Genomic DNA, 16,904 nt, shown 5'->3' with positions numbered 1-16,904 from the left:
GTGGCAAAAAAAAAAAAAGAAAAGAAAAGAGAAGAAAAAAAGAAAAGGCACAAAATGGCTCTAAAGTGAGAAGAGGTTGCAGGTAGGCATCTGTTGCCAGTGCTGATACAGGCCTTCCAGGTCTGTTGAGATATTTATGTATTTATTTGTTTGCTGATATTTTTTTAAGCAGAGTCTTACACTATAGCCTAGCATGTGTCAGGATTAATGGTGATCCTCCTGCCTTGATTTCCCTAGTGCTGAGAGTACGGTCGTGAAGCCTCCTTCTCACTTGTCAGATGGAGCCTAGTAGAGCTGCTTGCTTTCTTCAGAAGTCTACACAGTGCTTTCCAGAGTGGCTCCGTGATCCTAGTGTTGTCTGTGATTTTCCCGATTCTAGTCATTATAACTGGGGTGAGATGGGAAAAAAATCTCGCAGTAATTTTAATTTGCTTTTTCATGGTTAGTAAAGGCACTGGACACTTTTAAGCTATTTCTTAGTCATTTCTGTTTCTTCTTTTGAGAACTCTCTATCCAGAGTCATAGTCCACTGTCTTAGTGTTCTATTGCTGTGAAGAGACGCCATGCCCACGGCAACTCTTATAAAGGAAAACATTTAAATGAGGCTGGCTTACACTTTGAAAGTTTAGTCCATTGTCACCTTGGCAGGAAGCATGACGGAACACAGGCAGACTTGGTGCTGGAGATGGATCTGAGAGTCCTACATCTTAATCTGCAGACAACAGAAAGTGACAGTGACCTACTAGACCTGGCTTGAGCTTCTGAGACCCCGAAGCCTGCTCCCAGTGCCATCACACCCATCTTTATAGGGTCCTTCCCTTGACTTTTTCTTCTGAATGTTAATCTTCTATTTTCTTTTTTATCTTAGGACATCCATAAAGGAGGAGGACAAGGAGGAGGAGGAGGAGGAGAAGGAGGACAAGGAGGAGGAGGAGGAGGAGAGGACTATACACAGATGTTCGTCACAGCTTTATGCATAATTTTCAAAACTCAAAGGCAATCAAGATAGATGAATGAACAATCAGAAAATGGACCATTATTCAAGCTTAAAATGAGATGAATTATCAAGAAAAAACATTACTAAGAAGTGGCTACCTACTGCATGATTCAATATATAGAACATTCTAGAAAATGTAGAACTATGTGGATAACATTTGATAAATCTTTAGGGGACACAGACAGGGAAGTCCAGGGGATTCTCAGCTTGGTGAAGCTATTCTACAAAAACCCTATGCTGGTAAATGCACGGCACTATATACATTTGTCTAAATGAACAAGAGTGTACACCAACAAGAAAGAGCCCATTACATAAGCTATGCTACCTGGTTGATAATGACACTTCACTGTGTGAGAAGTACATCGTCTTGGTTCCCACCAATTACTTGGTTCTTCCCAATTACCAACTACTATTGGTAGTGGAGGAGGCTGTACACGTATGTGTTGGGTGGAGGGTATATGAGAAATTTCTTTATCTTCTGCTCATAATCTTTTCCTATAAAACTAAAACTGACCTAAAAATAGTCTGCTTAAACAAGTGATATGGTTTAGTACTTAAGATCAAGTGCTATTCATGTAGCAGATCCAAGTCTGTCTCCCAGCTCATACGTTGTGCAGCCTATAACCAACTGCAAACCCAGGTTCAGGGGACCCTGTGTCTTCTTCTGGATTCCAAGGATGCCTGTGCCCATGTTAATAGACCACCAATTTAAAATATATGAATAAATCTTTTTTAAAAGTGATAGAGAAGAGAAATTACCTTAAATAAATGAGCATATGACCACAAAGTACATCGCCTGAATCCACATTCTCCTAGTATTAAGTCTTTCTCTGTCTGTGCAATTTAGTTAAATGGTCCCCATTGAGTACCTAAGGAAAAAATTCTCAATTGTTTTTCATTCCCTCAATTTACACTCCTTTCTTGTTCCTGGAATCTTTACCACATGTTCAGAGTCTTTGATTAGGCTTTGTCCTAGAACCCTGAATGAGAAAATGCTCCTTGTTGCCAGACCTCTTGATTGTCACAGCAAATGAGGATAGACAAGAAAAGTGTTCCTGATTGTGTCAAGAATTTGAAGATTCTCCCTGTCATCATTCACAATGTTTAACTTTTGAAAGTTTCCCCTTCTACATTGGCATGTTGACTGGTGTTGTCCTTATACAGCTATACTGTGAGATTTCATGTGTGTCCTTCCCTGTCCTGTCTAGAAAACACCATTTTGTAGCGGGCATCCTAATAATCCTCTGGCTCTTACAATCTTTCTACCTCTTCTCCTATGGCATTTCCTTAGCCTCAGGTGACTGCTTAAATAAGTTTACTAATTATGGAAAATTGCTATTTTTTAATTGTCATCTTGCTGCAACCCAGAGTCAAATGAGGAGAGAGGGCTTCAACTGAAGAATCACCTTCATCAAATTGGCCCACAACCATGTCTGCGAAAGACTGTCTTGACTGATGACTGATGTAGAGGAACCCAGCCCGCTGTGAGAGGCACCATCCTTAGACAGCTGGGCCTCAGCTATACAGGGAAGCTACCTGAGCATTAGCCAGAGAGGAAGCCAGTAAACAGCATTCCTCCATCTTCTCTGCTTTACTCCCTGCCTTGAGCTTCTGCTTAAGTCTATTGTGCACTACAAAGTGGAAAGAAACCTTTTTGTCCCCTAATTGTTTTGGGTCAGAGTGTTTAATTATAACAACAGAAAAGTAACAAGAACACTATTACCAAAAAGAAGTCAGAATTATGCACTACAAAAATATAAATAGTAAAATACATAATAAAACATAGTTATTAAATAGAAGCCCTGAAAATAACTTTACGCCACATCAATAAAATACGTTCCACAAAAAATATATGAGTCAGAGTCAAAATGGGAGCTTCAAAACTATAGAAGTTGGGGCTATGATGACATTGTTTTAATTATCACATCAACTTTTGTACAAGAACAGAGACCTTTTTCTTTCTTCTCCACATAGAGTCTAAAATAAGATATGCTGCTGTTTTGTGTAACCTAGTCTGATGTAAACAAAGAGTCAGTGATGGGCTCATCTGGATGGGTGATCTGGGGGACAATTTGGAAGCAAACATACTCCACGTTTCATGTTTATACAATCCCATGTCTGAGGTGGCATCAATTGGCGTCAGTAATTGAAATTAAACTAAATATCAAGCTATGAGATTCAAGCATCAGCCAAACATCCTCATTAATACAGGTAATTATATAATTAGGTTGTCTTAATATTTTTGTGATTCGACAATTAACTGTATTTGAAAGATTAACCCTATCGTGACATACTCAGAAAGCATCACACTGTAGAACCCATGAGACATAAATCTGCAACCTTAGCATTACCTCATGGAGCAAGAGTGATTAGCAAGGCTAACATCCCAGCTACTCAAGGAGGCTGAAGCAGGACATTTACAAGTTCAAGACCAGCCTGGGCAACATAACTCAGTGGCAGAATCCTCGCCTCCCATGTGTGATAGCCTGGGTTTAATTCCCTATACTGAAGGTTAAAAACAGGGCTATGTCATAGAAACTACTATAAACGTAAATTTATCCTATTGGGCAATAAGTATAAATGTTTTTCATGTTAGAATCCATAGTAAAAAATGCTAATTTGATTTTGAGGGGCTATAATAACTTGACAGGAAAGTCATGAAATTCCCAAAGAAATGCTTTTGGGTATAATCGATTACAAGTCACATTACACACCATCACATATACCTGAATATCAAATAATATTTAAGTTTAAAAATTGTTTTCCAGGACTTAAAATTTCATGTAATATTTTTTTTGAGAGCTTCCTGATATCTAAGGTGATTTGGACACAAAGTGGCAGCAAGGCACTGGCTTCATGAAGAGAATATTTTCATGAGAGAACTGTGGATACTTCCTACTGCCTCTCTCTCTCTCCCTCCCTCTTTCCCCCCTCCCTCACTCCCCCTCTCTCTCTCACTCTTACTCTCACTCTCTCTCTCTCTTTCTCTCTGGTTTACCAGGATAGCCTTCCTATTCAAACTGGGACCACCTGCATAAGAGCAGCACTGCTCATAGTAGGCCATCAATCAATAAATAAGAAAATTCCCCCCTACACATGTTCATGGGGCAATCTGATGGAGGCAATTCCTCAGTTAAGATTGCCTCTTCCCAGGGGACACTGGGTCGTACTAAGTTGACAAACCATAGTAGGCAGCTTCCAGCATCTGAACACCTCTGTGTGTGAGTGGTCATAGAACAGAGAGAAAAACTGTGGAGCCAGGGTATAGGGAGCAGTTAAACAAGGAAGGGGTTGTAAGGAGATAGGGGAGAGGGATGAAGTATGAACTTCCAGCTTTCTGCCATTATGGATTGGACTCCAGAAGTTTCTCTCTGCTCAAAGACAAGATGCCTTTCCTCATGGAACGCCCAGAGATTAACTAATGCCTCAGTTTAATGGGTCTGTGTCCAAAAGCTCAGCTCCCTCCACAAACAAATCTAAAGGGCTTACCACAACACAAGTTTATTTTTAATTCTCAAAAGCAACCAGCATTATTATAGTCTAGATGGGACATGTCCTCATTGAAGGGTCGCAGGTTAAAGGCTTCATCCCACCACCACATGTGATTGAACCATGAGGACTCTGATCAAAACAGTGATTAATCCATTGATGTGCTGTTATTTGTAGAAGGTGGGTCCTGAATGGAGGAAATGATTTTTCTTGGGAAATGCCTTTGGAGTTTTATACTATTCCTGACTCAGTCTCCCCCTGCTTCCTGAATGCTTCCCTTAAACACACTGTTCTGCAAGGCCTTACCTCAAGTCCTTTGTCATGGATCCAGTTCACCACGGGCATCATCTCTGAAAGCAAAGCCAAAATAAATTCTTCCTTTTTCAAGCCGATTTTCATAGGTGTTTTGCCACTATAGTGGATATGACTGACGGGTATACACACACACACACACACACACACACACACACACACACACACTCACTCACATGGGCACACGGGCACATGCAGATACACAGACATACAGGCATTAACACACACACACTTGCATGCACACATAGGCATGCACACATGCACAGACACACACACACTCACACATACACACATACACATGCACCTACACATACATACACACATAAATATACCACACAGATACATACATACACACATATGCATGTGTATACACACACATGTATGCATGCACACTTGCACACACATACACAGACATACAAACACTCCCATACATGTATACACAAACACACACACATGCACACACCCATACATGCACATATACACAGACACACACAGACACACAAATACATGGGCACATGCAGATACACAGACATACAGGCATTAACATACACACTTGCATGCACACGTAGGCATGCACACATGCACAGACATACACACATACACACATGTGCATCCACCTACACATACATGCACACATAAATACACCATAAGACACATACATACACACATATGCATCTGTATGCACACACATGTCTGCATGCACACTTGCACACACATACAAACACTCCCCCCACACACACATGCATGCACACACACACACACAAACACATATGCACATATATACTTTACCTTCTTCTAGACCAGTATAGCACAGTGGACTTTCTGTCTGGTATGGCTGCCACTAAGGGCATGTGGCTGTAGAGGAGTGAGGAGTGGAAATGCAGTATGAGATGCTACTTTTAAAAAATACCAGTTATTATTTTTTTTATTGAAGATGTGCTACTACTTTGTCTTAGGACTAGTTTATGGTATTTAAATACAGCTAGAGTACTAGACAGTGGCATTAGCATATGAATAGCCTAGCAATTCCGCAGAACAGAAGAGTCCCAAAATAGACACACACACACACACACACACACACACACACACACACACACACACACACACACACGAGAAGGGGTGGGGAAGAGTTATTGAAAAAGATGTCAATGCCAAGGTAAATCAAAAGTAGACGAGCTAGCCATTTCAACAAGAAGATAGTAAAACAGCTTGGTATCTGTAGGAAATGAAAACAGAAATGGATTTTAGAAAGATATTGGGGCAATGCTATAGGAGTTATTTTTGTGAAATTGATTAATAAAGTTGAAAGCATTGACAGGACACTCAAAGGAGGGGAATTAGTGCTCAGAAACATCAAATTAAAATGCTATATATGAGGCTACAGAAATGGCTCAGTGCTGAAGAGCACTAGATGCTCTTCTACAGGACCCAGGCTCTACTCTCAGCACCCACGTGGCAGCTCACAACTGTCTATAACTCCAGTTCCAGGGGACACAGCATCTTTGTGGGCACCAGCCACACACATATATGCAGGCAAAAATTCACACACATAAAATAAAATAAAATAAAAATTTTAGAGGTTATGAGTTCACAATAAGGGACAGACATGCTGTTTTCCTGAAATGCAGAAGTTACCCTACGATGAATGGTGTAGGAAGCCTAACAGAGGAAGATTAGCTGCTGAACATCAAAATATGCATCTGCTCTTTGACTTCAGTTAGTATAGGTATATTTTCCTGGCCTTCAAGTGATGCTTAGCTGTATTATTATATCCAAATACCTAGTGAAGACATCCTGAAAGGGGGAAGATCCATAGGCCATGGTTTTAGAAGTGTGAGTTCCCCATGCTATGGAGGAACAGATCCAATTACTACTGTGACCAGAAAGTAGAGAGAGTGAATTCAGGAAAGGGCTAAGGGAAGTAAGTTATAGTTCCCTGGACAGATCCCTTACCTCCAACATAGCACCACCTACCATAGTTCTACTGCTTCTGAAGAGTCAATTCAAAATCTGAAGCTATTGATTAATTAAAGTGTGTATTATCTCAGAGCACTCATAGACTATGTTTCCCCCAAGACACGCAGAACAATTTATCACTAATCTCACGGGTATATTGTTAGCCAAGTGTGTAATTCCAATAACCATCACATTGGCTGATTGATAAACTGTGGTAACATCCTTTCTGTCTTAGCCCTTGTAGGGTACCAATTTCAACTCTGAGATAAAACAGCCCGTCTTTGAAGGAAGTTTGTTGAGACAGGATGTTTGCAGGGAGATGAAACAACAGAATGTTCTAAGGGGAAGTAAAACATTTCATCTTGCCATAAAGCGGCTTCAGGGAGTTCCTGAAACTGAGCAGATTCACTAGGCTTCTCCCTCCTCAATCATATATTAAGAAATACTGTTGGGAGACTTTCTCAGATAAACTGGGCTGATTGAAAGAAAAAGAGAGCAACTGAGCTACGGAGAAGACTTTCTCCAACCCGTTGAGTGCCATGAAGGTTGTGCAGTGTGCTCCAGGTTTATAAGCTGTCATTCACACTGAGGGGGAGCTTTTGGTGATACAGCCATCTTTGAGTCATTTCTGCTCCCATCAGCAATTCTTCACCTACAGTCCTGTAATGTAAGTAACCTCAATAGAACTCATTGGTTCACACACTTGTACTTTGGTGGCATCCTTATTTTGGTCTGTTGGTTCTGGGGTAAATTAACATTTATTCACACTGTTCCTTGGGTGTCACACAACAGTCAGTCCTTTTATTTCCAATAATGACTTACTAGTTAATTAGGCATGGCTAGCCTCTCCCTATGTGGTGGATTGTTTTAAAACAGTGAACCACAATACCAAATGCAGAACCCTTGACATCAGTCAGGACCATTAGCCTCTCTCCAGCATGATGTCAGATCTAGAATACAGGGGTGTGAGGTCAGAAAATGTCTATAGCACATGGTCCTCAACACAGCATATGTTTAGTCTTGTCCAGACCCCAGATAAACCTTGAACTGTCTATTTTGATCTTGCCTTTCCCCTCCCTTCTTTGAGGGCCAGAAAGATTTCCTTCCTCCAATCTCTATCATCCGAAGCTAGCCTCTAGGGATTCCAATTTATAGAATGTGCATCTGTAAGTACATATGGAACATGGTGCTAATGAATGTCACATAAAACTAAATGTGAGCCTCTTTATGGGCTCAGCTAATCTGTTTTACATAGACTCAATATGAAATGCATCCACCGGATGATCAAGTCACAAGAAGAGTGGACCACAGCCAATCACGTGGCCAGATGTTATCTCCAATATGTTTGGGGTGAAAATATCATTTGAACCCCTTGAGATAGAAAGAAGCAAGAAGTATTGAGACCTGAGACACACCCCATAATTTTCCTAGATTTACAGAAACTTCCAAAGGTTCGGAGGAAATGGCCAGATTCCCATCACACTATTCAGCAAAGTTGGTCCCAATCAATGTCTATAGGGCCCTCTTCTTTCTCTGAAACCACTTTGACCCCCTAAATGTTTGTCCCTAGAGACTGGAGCCTGGTCCTTTTCTAAAATTTCTTCAGGGCCAAGCACAAGGCTCCTCTCCTTGAAAGTACTCAGGAACTATTAGTGGAATTGAATAGAGTTGATCTGAATTATTGAATCCACGTAAGTGGCTTTGTTAAGTCCATTAACTTTGCCCTGGGAATCTCGGCTCCTGTCCTCGTCCGTTTCTATTTGGGCAGATTAATGTGACAGAGAGCGATTCGGTCGTCTTCCCTACTCACATCAGAAGGTTGAAAATGAAATGTGAAAATGACAGGGGAGAGCCACGTCAATAATACCCAAGAGGGGTCAGCGCAGTGAGCCTGCTACCAGCCGACCAACCTGTATGAGAAGACAGCCATCAAGGCCACTTGAGTGGCTCTCTCAGAATCCCAGTGTTCACGATGACTATGCAGCTCTGAAGGTCAGCTTCTGGGATATCCTTGGAGAGAGTGTGTTGGAAACCCAACACCCCCATTGCCTTCCTGGAATCCCTGGTCCCCTTGAACAGCTGAGCCTCCAGATTGTTCCTCTGTCCATGTCATAGAGCATCTGTCATTGGTATATGCTTAAAGTATTAGGGTCAGCTAATATAATAATAAGCCTTGAAGGTTTATCAACTCATAAAATATTAAGCCTTTAAGGTTCATGTGACACTATAGAGCCTTCATGTGCATCCCTTCTCCCAGGTGGGTACCTGGAGGGTGAATTCTAATTTTGATTTTTATAAGGTGTGTGTGTGTGTGTATGCATGTCTATGTGAGAGAGAGACAGAGAATTAAATACATAATGTACATCTGAAAAGCACCAAGACAAGAAAAAAAAAGGAAGTATATATTTAGCTGAATGTTCTGCGGATTTTTTTTTCTTCTCCTCTTGAAAAACTTCAGTAGACCTGTCCGAGCCAAGTATAACCTTTTGCTTTGCTTATTTATTTATTTTGCTCTCTCCTTTGGAAAGCAATGCACATGTATTATGAAAAGCAAATATTATACTCTATTGTCAAACAGTTTATAAGGTTCATGTGTCAGTGATGAGAGACCAAAGACCTCACACAGACTTCCCTGCCCTACAAGACTTTCTCATGAAGTATAAAATATGGGAAATGAAGGACTCCTTCCTGCCAGAAAACAAAATCAGCCTGCTTCTAATGGCACCCTTGGGGTTGGATGTGCTCAAAGCCTGGGGGTTGGGGTGAGGCTGCTTCTCTGTAGACAAGAATGGGGAGGGGGTTGTTCCTTCCAGAGAAGGCTGAAGGGTACTTAGAAGAGGCTCTTGCATCTACATCCATGCATTCCTGACCTCTAGAGGCAGGAGGCCACTGGCCTTTGGAGACATGGGAAATAGAAGCAAGGTGATGACAAATAGGAGACATCCCTTGGCCTTGGAGCACACAGGCATGGGATCTGTAGGAGAGAAGTTTCTATTTACAGGAAACTGGCAGAGAATTATAACTTTTCCTAGACAGGTTGGTGCCATTGTGTTCTGGCACCATGGAAAGCATTAAATAAGGCTTAGCATTTGTCTACAGCACATTGTATGTGCTATGCTTTCTGATATGTATTGCTTTCTCCGACTGGGGATTTTCACTAAAGTCCTTCCCTAGGGAGTAGAGAGCAGGGAGTTATAGTCAACCATGGTTAATTTGCGCTTTGTGCTTTGTTTATCCAAACCATATGTCTAGATGGTTGTAATTCTGTGTCATTGGCTGTGTAATGCTCTCTGCGCTAAGAAATCTGTAAATAGCAACGGCTCCACGCATAATCACATTGGCATTCTGAGGGGGAAAAGGGAAGTTTCGAGTGATGTTTGTTATGGAGCCAGCCACCCCAAGGGTGTCTTTATCTCTGTCCTTCAGGCAGCCATCTCTTGGGCTTTGTGGTCAAGCACATCCTTGTGGACAGGTAAGGACCTCCTCCTAGGAGCCAGGTGTGTTGAGTCGATGCCACCTCTGGTTCTCAATGTTCAGCCTTGGGGTGTAGAATACCCCAGGCATTAAACCTGGTTTTTGTTATTTAGCAGTGTCAGTGTGTCATTCATGTAGAGAAGAAACGCTTGTCTATTTTAATGCTGGAAAGAGTTAAGAGCACAAAAAGCAATCGTCGTGGAGAACATTTCACTTGAAACTTGTACTTAAATCATCAACTGTCAATCAAGAATTGACATTGTGCTAGGAGCAGTGGTGTTTGTCTCTAATCCCAGCACTCAGGAAGTTGAGGCAGAAGGATGTCACTATCTATCTAGGCCAGTGTAGTTTGCCTAGTAATACCCTGACTCAGAAAATGGGAAAAAGGAAGAAAGGAAGGAAGGAAGAAAGGGAGGGAGGGAGGAAGGAAAGAAGGAAGGTAAGAAAACTTAAAGGCATTGTGCTAAAGGTATGTTCTATTTTTAATTATATGTACATATGTGGGTATATGCAGATGCCCACAAAGATGAGAAAAGGTTATCAGACTCCCTAAAGCAGTTGGAAGCTGCCCAACGGGTCCTCTTCAAGAGCAGTCAGCACTCTTAACTGCCAAACCATCTATTCATCCTCTCAATGTGTACTTCTTAGACTGCCAATTACTGTATAGGATTAAACACAAAGACCTCACCTTCTAAATATAGATACAGCATCCTGTCACTGGAAGTCTACCATCTTTCAGACTACAATGGCTCTAGCATCCTTCACCCATTCAACAATTCTGTAAGTCTTTGTGACTAGGGCAGCACCATGCTCATATGGATGTGTTGGATGGAGGCTGGACCTCTGGGTTATGGAAAATTCTGCCTTTCTCTGACTTCAGCAGCTTCCCAAAGTGAAAACAGGGCTATGTAAATGTTTCTCCTTCCTGCAAATGTGGCCACTTTATTATAACCATGGTTACTTTGTTTCAGGTAGTCTCAGAGCTCCAGCACTGGGGTGTCTGTGTCCTGTTACATGAATCCCAGCCCAAAGCCAGCCTCTGATGTGGGGATCATAAATATGCCCATGTCTAGGATCCTGAAGAGCAAGACAGCAGACTGCAGCAAGATGCTACTGTGATGAGTTTGCTAGAAGCACAATTAGACACAATGCCACACAAGAAAATCCCAAAGACTCCTCTCATATCATTGCTAGATACTACCTATTCCATCACGGTGTCCTGTAGTCTTGGTTCATGCTCTTCATGGTTGCAAAGATCACAGCAATGATTCTCTCTTCTGGACTCAACCCCAAACTTTGGTCCATCATGGAGATATAAGAATCCATCACAAACAGACTTCTGACTCCTGGTGTGGAATCTATGGGCCCAGTTGCACTTGTCCAATCCCCACCAACTTCCTCCTGTTACAAAGACAGAGCAGACCCCCTTTTCTCTTCCTAAAGACTCCTTTATTCCTACTTGCCTGCAGCCTCCTATCAGCATTGACTAATTCCCTCCCTTAAAGTTTCTACTAGCATCCATTCCTAAAATTGATCTACGATATCTCCATAGATATTTCCTTCTGTTGTTGACCTAGACCCCTGTTCCCAATCCAATCTGCCTTTGAAAAGGAGAGTCAACACATTGCCCTGTCCCCGTTCACCATGTTCTTTCAGTCTTCAGCCCTGTGAGGACCTGATTTCCCAGGCATCCAATTTTAAAGTCATGATTCCCACAGTGTCAGTATTGGGAGTCACTTTAGGAGGAAAGGTTGGCTGGGAGATACTTCGGTCATTGATGATATACCCTCAAAGGAGATTGTGGGACCCAGCTACTCTCTCTGCTCTGGTTCAATACATGGCCAAAATTTGTTCTCATGCCAACCCCACATATGAAATGCCACCATACTCTACTCTCAACAGATACTGATTGCTTAGGCACAACCAATCTTACATTTGGAACCTCCAATATTGTGAGCAAGATAAGTATATCCTTTCTTTCTGCCAGGTTACTCACTGTAATAACACAAAGCTCAAACTTCTTTGTTATCCCATCAGGATTGCTACTATTGACTGCTCTAAGTCCTTAGTCCTGTTCCAGACTTCCTAGATGAACATTAAATACTAGTCAATACCTCTACTCAAATACCCTAGAAATAAGGTAGAAAATTTTCCTTTAGGCAGTACCTTTTGTTGTCCTGGCATAAGTCAATATAGTGTCTCTTTCATCTCCCATACCTTAGCCTTTAAATTTTAGAGCTAGGAAAGCACACCCTACATAATCAACTAAGCAAGGCTCATAGGGACTCACCGAGATTGAAGCAGCAAGCACAGAGCTAGCATAAATCTGGGCTAGGTCCTCTGCATATGCAATATGGTTGCTGGCTTAGTGTTTTGGGGGTTTCTGCCAGTTGGAGTTGGGGTGTCTCTGACTCTTTGTCTGCTTTTAAGACCCTTTCCTCCTACTGTGTTGCCTTATCCATCCTTGATGTGAGGGTTTGTGCCTGGTCTTATTGTATCTTGTGCCATGTTTGGTTGATGTTGCTGGGAGGTCTGCTTTTTTCTATGGAGGAAATGGAGAGAGTGGATCTGGAAAGAGAGGCTGAAAGCTGGGAGGAGTGGAAGGAGAGGAAGCTGTGGTTGGGATGTATTTACAAAAGAATAATAAATAGCAAATGTTAAAACAAAAAGAAAAATATTTTGGAGCCAACTATCTATTGACAAACAATAGCCATCCATGAATTGTCTGGCTGGCCTGCCTTTCTTCTTTCCTTCTTTTCTTCCTTCCTTCCTTCATTCTTTCTTTCCTCCTCCCTTCTTTTCTTCTTTTCTTTCTTTCTGTTTTGTTTTGTATTGTTGCAGAGGATAGTGTCTTGCAAAGGATTTTCAATATGGTTCATCATATGACTAAAGTACCCAGAGGCAGTTTGTCATAAAGAGAGGTATAGAATAGATTGCCAGAAAGAGGTATGGTGTCAAAAATAGCTCAAGAATACTCATAATGAATGATTTTGCTGGTGCCATTTGAAGAATAAAAAAAAAAAACTAGTGGGATTGATAAAGTGTTAGGATATAATTTGAAGTAGCTGAATCAACTATATGATGATACTTGGGACCAGCCTATCAGAGAAGAAGACATCAGGAAAGCATGGAATAGAGGAAAAGAGGAGAGAGTGGCTGGATTGCTTGGTGCCAGTGTTGAGCACCTGAAGCATAAACCACTCCTATCCCTGGGCTTTCCAGTGCAGGCACCAAAGCTCTTCATTGTATGTGGTTGAAGGTGGGAGGGTTGGAGGTAGGGACTCTGTCTATTGATGCCTAGAAAGCTGGATCTACATAGACAGTTCTTTATTGGATTCTACTTCATATATACTTTCATATCAGCCTTTTATTCTGTATGATTGGTAACCTTTGGGGATTAGCCTAGGAAACTGGATGTCTGTAGGCCAATTTCCAGAGAAGATTAGCTGAAGAGGAAAAATGCAGAATGTGGATGACACTGTGCCTGGGCTGGAAGACTAGTTGGAATTCACTGAGAAAAAGAAAACAGCCAGTTGAGTTCCAACTTCTCCTTTCTATGATATGAGCTGTTCCACCAGGCCTTCTCTACAAGGATTAACTGATCCCTCTGAGACTGTGAGGCAAAATAAATAATCCCTCTCTTTCTGTTGTTCTCCCAGGTATTTGGTCACACTGCCTATCAAAATTCCAACTATCACACTGAGCAACAATCAGGTTTCTGTGGCCAGTCATTCTTTTGTCCTCTCTCCCTCTCTTCTCTCCCTCTCCTTCCCTTGCCTCCACCTTCCCTTCCTCTCCTCCCCTCTCCATATCTCTCTCTAGTTAAACATTACTGACTCTGTCATCAACATGTATCCAGGTTCTGTCCCCTTTCCCCATTCAGCACTGCCCCCAAGAAGTCAATAGCAAAATCATGTCACAGCACAGAAAACACTAAGTTCTTCCCAATTCCCTTCCTGTGATTATGTCACACTCTACAACATTCCCAATTTTCTTCCCAAGCATCGAATCTCCTTGTCACCCACAATGTCATAGTTCACAGACGAAATGGGTGGAGGAAAGAGAGATAGAACAACATCCAGGAAGTGGGCCCCCGTTATTCCATAATCCACAAAGGACTTGTATTGGGGACACTGTCAGTCTGGTTTTTCCAGTAGACAGAGTCAGTAAGGTTTCATTAGAGAGAGATATAGAGAGGATAGGAGAGGAAGGGAAGGTGGGGGGGGGAAAGGAAGGAGAGGGAGAGAAGGAGATGGACAGGGAGAGAGAACAAAAGAATGACTGGAATACTGGAAATACTACTGTCAGCATGCTAAGCAGAATTTGCTTATTCACTGGTGCATTCTGGGTGATTCAGAGGCCTGTAGGGTTATTTTCAGGCTGTACACACCACTGTTCTCCAACACACAAAGAGCCTCACATCTTCATCTTAGGTACTAACCTTCCTATTTCCTATGTAATCAAAGCAGACCTTTGACTCTGAATTTGGTTCATATGAAGTTATACCTGCTTGCCTGGGAAACCTAATGCAAACCCAATGGTTCTAGAAGGAAGTAGAACAAAAGGGCTTTATTGAAGTAGATGCAAGAAGGATAAAGTTGGAGAGGGGTGTATGACATGTTCCTAAGGCAGGGAAGGACTAAATATTGAAGGAGCATTATTTATCCCCAATTTGTCCATAAGCCCATTGGAAGTACAATCTTCTTTTAATAGTTTTTTGTTTTAATTTAACAAAGTGTTTCTAAGTGTCATCTAAATGAATTAATGATTAAGTAAAGCTTGATCACACAGGGTTAGAAATTTTGTATTAACAAGCATCAAAGAAGTATCAAATTGTAAGTAAAATAAAGTAGTATTGTAATAGGTATGGTAATAAGAACATAGGATAGGTGGATGGAATGTGGCTTAGTGGTAGAGCCCCTGCCTAGAAACCCCCAGTGAGAGCCTGGGGGTGGCTCAAGTGGTAGAGCCCCTGCCTAGAATCCTCCAGTGAGTGCTTGGGGGTGGAGATCATCAATAGTATGCAAGACTAGACAGAATTCATCAGTCAGAGTCTGGGGCATACCCCAGGTGTATAGCCACTGCCATTAGGCAGGAAGTTGTAGGTTTCATTCTCAGAGAACTCAAAAGAAAAAGAAAGGGAAGAATAAACAAAAAAGTAGAGAGAGGGTAGGAGAGAGAGAGGCTCATAGTACGAGTGTATTTTGAACTTTGTGGGTAAGTGACTAGCCATATATTAAATAGTGCCAGTAAATTCATTCATGAGGGCTTTGCTTCGCATCCCCAAATAAATTTCAGGTAGATTAAAGGTTGAAAAAAAATACATATCCCAAAGCATCAGAGAGAGATGTGGACATGAGTTTATCTCATCTTTCACTGGGGAAATCCTTAAGTCTTGTCTTCTAGTCAAGTAAAACACAGAACTGATTCCATGTAAAATTCAAGTCTGATGCTGTGCCTGTAGCTGAGGGACAATGAGAAGCAGAGAGAAAATAATTGCAAGATATATAATGAAAGGGTTTCGAGTCTCAACATGTTGAAATATCATTGTGAGCAAAGGAGATCACTGGGACATTTATAACAGAAAACACTATTGTCGAAAAATATTTTAAAATGTGAAACTCTAAAGATGTCAAGGATCAGCAAAATGAAATGCACGGAGTTCAATAATTTTTAGTAGGTACATGACCAGTTAGGAAAAGGCAGAGAAATGCTGGGGGGACAGAGAAACAGATCTCCACACATTGGCTGGCATGAGCTCAAAGCCATACCACCCTTCCAAAGGGTCCTGAGTAAAGTTCTTCAATGTGCATAGCCCACTTATACAGCAGCAAACCTCGCTGTAGGAATTTATCCTTAGAAAATACTCATAAATAACTGCAGAAATTTATTTAAGAGATGTTCCCTGGAAGGTTGTTTATAATAGCAAAAAAATTAAAACCAAACTAAACGTCTGACAATATGGAGCTGCTTAAGTAAATGACGGTACATTATAATCCAGGGTCGTAAAACACCACACCGTGAACTATTTAGTGACTCCAGAAAACGTTCACAATATATAGTTTAAAGGGGAGGGAAAAGTTGCAAAGCAACTCATGTAGTATGGTCTTGCCTTTTAAAATGTATGTATGTAAATATATGCACAGACAAAGACCATAAGAGGATAACCAGCCAGCTATCAGCGGTTATCTCTCTGAGGCAAGGGTATCTGCAGTTTCCATTATTTCTCAAATATTCCACAAGAAAAACGTATTATTTTTGTAACAAGCTTCTTAAGACATTAACTTTGATTTAAATTCTGCACGGAAGTCAGGTCTGGAAAGGGTAGTTCAGCCTTCTGGAGCCTTGGAGAGGGGTGGGGTGGGTTCTTGCAGTCTAAAATTAAGGAATAGTGGGGTTTTCTGAGATAGGGCAGGCCAGCTTCCAGGACATGCTGCCCTGGTGTTAGTAACCGATCTCTGCTCCCCTCTTTATCTCCTTCCAGACTCAAGAGATAGAGATTCGTGCAGGCTGAAAATCGCCATGTAGGTCATGATTCTTAGCATGCAGTTTTATGGAGACCAGCAGGTAACTGGCATCTATTAAGAACTGTATCTGCAGACACTGGGTCTGCTTCAGGGATACGATCTCATTTAAGCTGCACGATGGCTTGGCTTTGAAAGGCACCATTATCTGT

The 16,904-nt window shown here is 41.5% G+C and overlaps 1 long non-coding RNA gene across 1 annotated transcript in view; it reads right to left on the bottom strand.

Annotated features, from left to right (window-relative positions):
- Positions 1-4,825, bottom strand: part of LOC116102048 — a 139,134-nt gene extending 134,309 nt beyond the window's left edge. The window contains exon 1 of the long non-coding RNA XR_004122981.1: positions 4,793-4,825. This is a non-coding gene — a long non-coding RNA (uncharacterized LOC116102048). The remainder of the gene's footprint in view (positions 1-4,792) is intronic.
- Positions 4,826-16,904: the final 12,079 nt, after the last annotated feature.

The sequence above is a fragment of the Mastomys coucha genome, unplaced genomic scaffold (genome assembly GCF_008632895.1).
Source record: "Mastomys coucha isolate ucsf_1 unplaced genomic scaffold, UCSF_Mcou_1 pScaffold21, whole genome shotgun sequence".
NCBI lineage: Eukaryota > Metazoa > Chordata > Mammalia > Rodentia > Muridae > Mastomys > Mastomys coucha.
Note: the sequence above shows the minus strand (reverse complement) of the source record. Positions and strands in the feature narration are given on the sequence as shown.